This window comes from Melospiza georgiana, chromosome Z, assembly GCF_028018845.1.
Source record: "Melospiza georgiana isolate bMelGeo1 chromosome Z, bMelGeo1.pri, whole genome shotgun sequence".
Taxonomy (NCBI): Eukaryota; Metazoa; Chordata; class Aves; order Passeriformes; family Passerellidae; genus Melospiza; species Melospiza georgiana.
This window is the reverse complement of record NC_080465.1, coordinates 46,187,114-46,193,113: the sequence shown is the minus strand read 5'-3', so window position 1 is coordinate 46,193,113 and position 6,000 is coordinate 46,187,114. Positions and strand designations below refer to the sequence as shown.

General features: G+C 43.0%; 1 protein-coding gene across 2 annotated transcripts in view; it reads left to right on the top strand.

Annotated features, from left to right (window-relative positions):
- Positions 1-2,368: 2,368 nt before the first annotated feature.
- The window catches only part of RNF180 (ring finger protein 180), a 69,981-nt gene continuing 66,349 nt past the window's right edge, over positions 2,369-6,000 (top strand). The window contains exon 1 of one of the 2 annotated variants that reach the window (XM_058044435.1): positions 2,369-2,462. The gene's annotated coding sequence lies outside the window, so the exon portion shown is untranslated. Of the gene's footprint in view, positions 2,463-4,789; positions 4,995-6,000 lie in introns of those variants that run through there. The other variant, XM_058044436.1, reaches the window with a different exon arrangement.

The window sequence follows — 6,000 nt, the reverse complement described above, 5'->3', positions numbered from 1 at the left end:
AGCACTCTAATGGGTTGAAAAACCAGGGATTACAGACTGGGTTAATGCTTTGGATGGTCATTAGTGCACTACTGAATAGCTGCAGAGAACGTAACTTCTTGTAATGAAGTATTTTGGTAAAGAAAGAAACTCTACAGGAATGACAATTAGGTTGTCCCTCCCTCTAGGCAGTTATATCAACACAACTGGAATGGAAATTACATGTTCCTGGTGTGATTATTGGAATACATGACCACTTATTAGAGGTTCCCATAGAGTACCTGTGAGCTGGATACACTCTCCATTGTCATGACATGAAAACAGAATGTGCCACTGTGTATGCAGCAGTCACTATGGCCCTGCAGGGTGCTTCAGTGCACAATGGCTCATTGCACAGGCCTTCAATGCAGTACTCCTGAGACACAATCAATGTCTCACAACAGCAGAGATGCTCTCTGGCTGCTGACTTACTGTGCACTGATCCTTCAACTTCCACCATAGACTTAAGGGGCTATCCTAGCAAAAGGCATTTCATATATAGCCTGCCTTCGAATTAACTACTGCATCAGACTGTCATGGGTCCCAAAGCCACAGCAAAATTCGTCTTCTCTAGTATTCCACCATCCAGCTGCTCTGTGATAGACAAACACTATCTATAAGATAATCAATACAGTTACCCACACAGTACAGCTGAATGGCTCTGAATATATTCTTGTAGCCAGCAGCAAAGTTTCATTCTTCCTCATTCCATTTGCTGTTGCTGTGATGTAAGCCATATGGTCCTTTTCACCTCTTAACCCCAGAGCCACCTTCATGACTATTTCTTTTTATCTTTTAATGTGGGATTCCATTAAATTCAAGTAATCCAACACTACATCCTACTTAAACTGAAACAAATGAGATGAAAAAAATTAAAATATCTCTCTCCTAATATTTGCAACATTATTCTATGCCATAAGTCGAGGCCTGAAATGTCTTGAATTCATTCTTTTAATCTGCATTTTATTTCCTCCATTCATCTATTTCATGTGTTGCTCTATAGTTTTATCAATTAAGTTTGCTAAAACTTGCCTTATAAACTGCAGTTCTTTATGACTGATAAATATTGCTTTTTCTAATAGTCATTTTAGTCTAAATTTGAGCATACTGTAGCACTCTATAAATTATTTGAAAATAATAGTCCATTTCTTCTACAGTTACTGTACTGCACATGGCAGAATAAAACATAATTTAATTATTGGGAGCATCCTACTTGTGATGTTCTTTACTGGCTCTCCACTAAGAAAAAGTAGCGATTACTACATCTCAAGTTGTAATCTTTGTGTACTTTGTAACCTTTGCAGTGCACTTTGGTCTCCATGAGAGCCCAGATGTTAGAGCCACCTAATAATATAATTTTGTCTTGACCTGCAGGGACTGTATATTGAAATATAAGTAAGATCACAGAAATTATATATCATAAATATAGGACAAAGCCTGAAATTAAGGTTTGATTTTTCCAAATCACCTCCACAGGCAAAGAAGTGAACAGACTCTAATTTAATTTTCGTCAGCAATCTTCCAGCCTTTCTTACTCTCACATTGCTTTAAAATTGTTCCATTCTCGTGTTTGAAGATTGTCATTAGCCTCATGAGCAGATTGTCAGCACGTATCAGCTCCTGGTCAAGCCACAGTGTCACCGCAAGAGACCAAATCCCCGCTGAGGTGCAAGGGACGCTGCAGGGATGGAAGCGGCCCACTCGGTTCTCTGGGCACACACGCTCACCGGCCTGAGGCCGCCCTTCCTTCCATGGAGCCCCGCCGGATGTGCAGCAATTTCCTACACCGATTCATAAGTGTTCTTCACTCCCTCGCCCCGTGTCATTTAACGCTTCCTCCTTTCTCTTGCTGTACATTAGGGCAGCCGGGGGCTCTGAGGACACCCAGCCTTGCAGGTGACGGCCGGCGGGCGCTCGCCCGTCCCTGCCATGTCCCTGGCCTCGCTCTATGAGATTACCATCTCTGGGTTTGGGTTGATTCCTCCGGCCTGAGGGAACGCAGTTTCTTCCCCAGGGGCCACTGAAAAGTTGTCGTTCATTTCTTTAGCCTTAATTCTCTCCGCCTCTCTTCTCCCTGGTCACAGCTTGCCGCCGGCGCTGACCCCACCCCGCTCCATCTGTGCCAGTCAGGAGACGAGAGGACGTGCCGGCCTCAGGGCTCGGCGCAGGCTGGCGCGGGCATTGCCTCCGTCCCCGCGGCAGCAGGGCTGGCCCCGCCGCCGCCGAGGGCCCCCCGCCGGCCGCAGCAGCCGCCAGGGCGGCCCGGGCTGCCGCCGTGTGCCTCCCGAGGGCAGGGGCCGCGCTGCCGGAGCGCTTTCCGCCGCCGTTTGTCTCCCGTCTCTTCCCGTTCGCGGGAGCAGCTGCTGCTGCGCAGCCCCTTCCCCGCCCGCCCGGTCGCTCCAGTGCCGTCGCCTCCTCCTCGCAGCCTCGCACGGCGCGGCCCGGTGAGCTGAGCGGGGCCGGGGCGGCGGGAGGCGCCGCAGCCGCCCGTGGGGCCAAGGCGGGCCCGGGCCGGGGGCGCGGGGGGCGCGGGTGAGCGCGGCGGTGCCGACAGCCGCCCGCAGCCGGGGGAGCGGCCGGGCTGTCCGCCCCCGGGTGAGCCCGGCGCCCGCCTGAGGGGCAGCCCCTGCCTTCGCTCCCGGGGTTACCTCGGCGGGGCAGCCGGTCGGGCCTGGGCGGGTTCGGGGTGCCTGGGGGCAGCGGCAGTGACTGCCTGGTGTCCCGCGCTGTGCGGGGACAGCGGCACCCTGTTCCTGTTTGTTTCGGTCTTTACTTTGTGCAACAACTAGTGCCGGGATGTGTAAGAGCATGAAACAGGCAGCTCTGACTCTGGGATCTCTTGGAAATACGAGGTCACACGCCGATCCGTGATCTTCCAGTGACCCGCCCGGTCTGCTCCCTGTCAAAGCCATTTACATCCTCCATATCCAGCAGTGCCTGGACGACCTGTTGACTTAGGCAGCAAGCCGCAGGGGATTAAGCAAATCAAGAAATTTGTTGCAAGCAACTTTTTTTTTTTTTTTTTTTTTTTTAACTTCGGTTTATTACATGGGTTACATGATACAAAAGTATCATGCTGGCCACCCGTGGTTGTCTCTCTGTCTGGTAAAGTATCAGTTCCTCCTTTTCTGGGAACAGGAACTCGGGATATGGACTCTTGTTGGCTAGAACAGCCCATTTAGCTTTTCTCTATCATCTTCCTACAAAGCTGACTCTCATCTAATTTTTTTTTAAGACTGTCAATAACTGTTGCTGAAGTTTCAGTGCCCTAGTTTCTTACTATGGTGTAAATATTATTGTAATTTTAATGGCTGCAATGCTCCAAAGGGGTCATAAGTGATTTTTGAAGAAAAGGCATTGATAACCACTTGTGTTGCTACACTTCTTTTCTCATTTTTATATATTTGTGAATGAAGGGCAAGTTGAAATTCTAGGCCGGATTTCAACAGAAATTTAGGGGATTGTGTTTCATTCTTCACTGTGAACCTACGAGAATTTTTAATAGGAGTCCTACTTCATGTTTTTTAGCAATCCTTTTGAAGACAGAATGACCAAAATGTAATATATTATACAATTGGAACTTTGTAAGAAATTTAGATGATTTAGATAATTTTTGTAATCTGTCTAGTCCTCTCAGCTGGTGAAACTGCAGTGAGTTCTGTGTCCAGAACTTGGATTCAGCAGGAATAGCTGACCCTTTTGAAGGAGTTCACAAAATAGCAGTGGCAGTTGGAGATCAAGAAAGCATTATCTCTGAGGAAAAAGAGAAAGATTTATTTAGTTCAAAGACAAGATTGAAGCTAATATCTAATAAGTGTTTAAAGTTTTAAAATATTCTGCACAAAAGGAGCAATTTTGTTCTCTGTATTCACAGCAAATAAGGGAACTTAGAAGAAAATTCCATGTAAGTATTTGGGGAAAAGTTAATAATAAAAGATAAGAAGACAATGAAGTAGTTTGGGAAGGCTGTAAAATCTTCATCAAAGGTCTCTAAGAGAAGATTAGACCAATGAGTTCCAAGAAAGGGAACCGAGACTGACTTGGAAAGGAAGTCTTAGGACTCTGATATTAGTTTTACTGGTACTAAATAACAAAAAAGAGTTTGAAGGTCAGCAGACAGTCGCCATGGAAGAATATAGGTTTTTAAACGCTCTGATATGTCTGCATGCTACTTGGGAGGCAAGCGTGAGGGAGGCTCACACAAAGCAACTGACCTGAAAGCAGTGCAGCCACACGTGACCTAGTACTGAGATAAAAAGGCCCACTCAGGGCCTGACACTATTTTTGGAGTTCCAAATGAAAAACTTTTTATGTAGACACTTTTTGCTGAAGGAGACTAAGACACTATGGTTAAACTGCATTTAACTAAACAAAAAACCTTCAAAATTCCGTGGTCGTATGCATTCATTTGAACTTACGTGCAAAACAAAATAAAAGTGCATATTAATGTGGTAAATGAGAAACATGATGTGTGTAGAAACTTCTGCAGTGTGTTGACATGCATCTGTAGAGTTTCTTCTCTTCTTTGTGAGGTCTGCAAAAGACAAGCAGAATTTTAATACGCCTGCTTACTTTTTAAATACTCCTAGGCCAGAAGAACACTTCAGCCTGCTGTACTGTAATATTTTTAAAAGTATCCAATTGACTTGGATTTTTTCCATGTAGTTCACTATCAGCACTCTTGCTTACACAAAACACAATAAAATACAACCATGCTGTGTGTGTCATTACACTTATACTATGCACTCATTTCTCTTATGTAAGTGTAATTTTAAATAGAAGGTATATGCTGAACTAAGAAGTACCTCTCAAAGGGTATAACTAACTAAACAAAATAAATAATTAAAAGACGTTTTATTTTGCAGTAAATCTTGCAAGATGTTATAGAGAAGGAGGATGTTTACATCAGTTCAAATGCCAGTGAGATCCTTAGAGAGCCTTTGTTTGCATGACTTGAACCTTGGCTTTTAAATAGAGTAGGTGCTCATCAGTCTTTCATCTGATTATTGAGAGGTCTATCCCAAAGTGGTTTTTGCCCTGCTCCAGTCATCAACTTCAAATGAAGCAGCTGTTCAAAAGACAGCAAGACATCCTGTTCTCTAAGGGGAACAGAATGTATATAGAGACTTAAATATATCATTTGGATAAAAAAAATACAGCATAAAAAGTGATGCAAGTATGTATCACCTCATATCAAGAAGATAGTTGGGTAGATAAGGATATGACTGTACCTAAAAGAATGTATGAACTAGCTGCATGCAAAATATCTTTCAGTCCATCCTGGCTGATCTTAGATTTGATGCTCACACTGAACTGTTGTAAAATTAGATTCATTCTAGAAGTGTATTATGAATTTGTGAAGGTTAAATTAATTAGAACAGCTTTAAAGTGTTTGAGTGATATAAAGAAATTCATAACTGATAATCATTCTCTCAATACCCTGTGGTGCCTAGTGTTATAACAGCAAAGGGATACAAAGTACTTCTAAAAATTTTCAGAGAATGAATTTACTTTAAAAAAAATCATTCATAGACAAGTTCATTATTTTATATGTTACATTCTGAAATGTGTCTGATACAGAAAGTAGCAGCACTGACAAAGGTAGGTTAGTAAAAACTAAGTTTTGGTTAAGTAAAAACTGAAGTTCTGCTTAAGTCGAAGTCTTTGAATCATTCAAATTTTGTCAGGAACAAGACAGATTGCTAGTAGAAGTTCTTAGCTTTTATGTAATTGTTTCTTGCATGATCCTTTGCTTGTCTGTCCTAAGATTCGTTAGTAGACCCTTAATAAAAATTCTTTTTAATTGTGATATTGCAAGGAAATATTTAATGTTTACCTTAATTTCACTTCTTAAGCTGAGAGAGGATCCATCTGATTGTTAAAAACTGCACATAAACTCAGAGTCTACTATATGTATAGATGTTTCTGCTTGTCCTTGTCAGACTATATTTTAGACCTTTACTTTTGTAGAAAAGTAAAAAA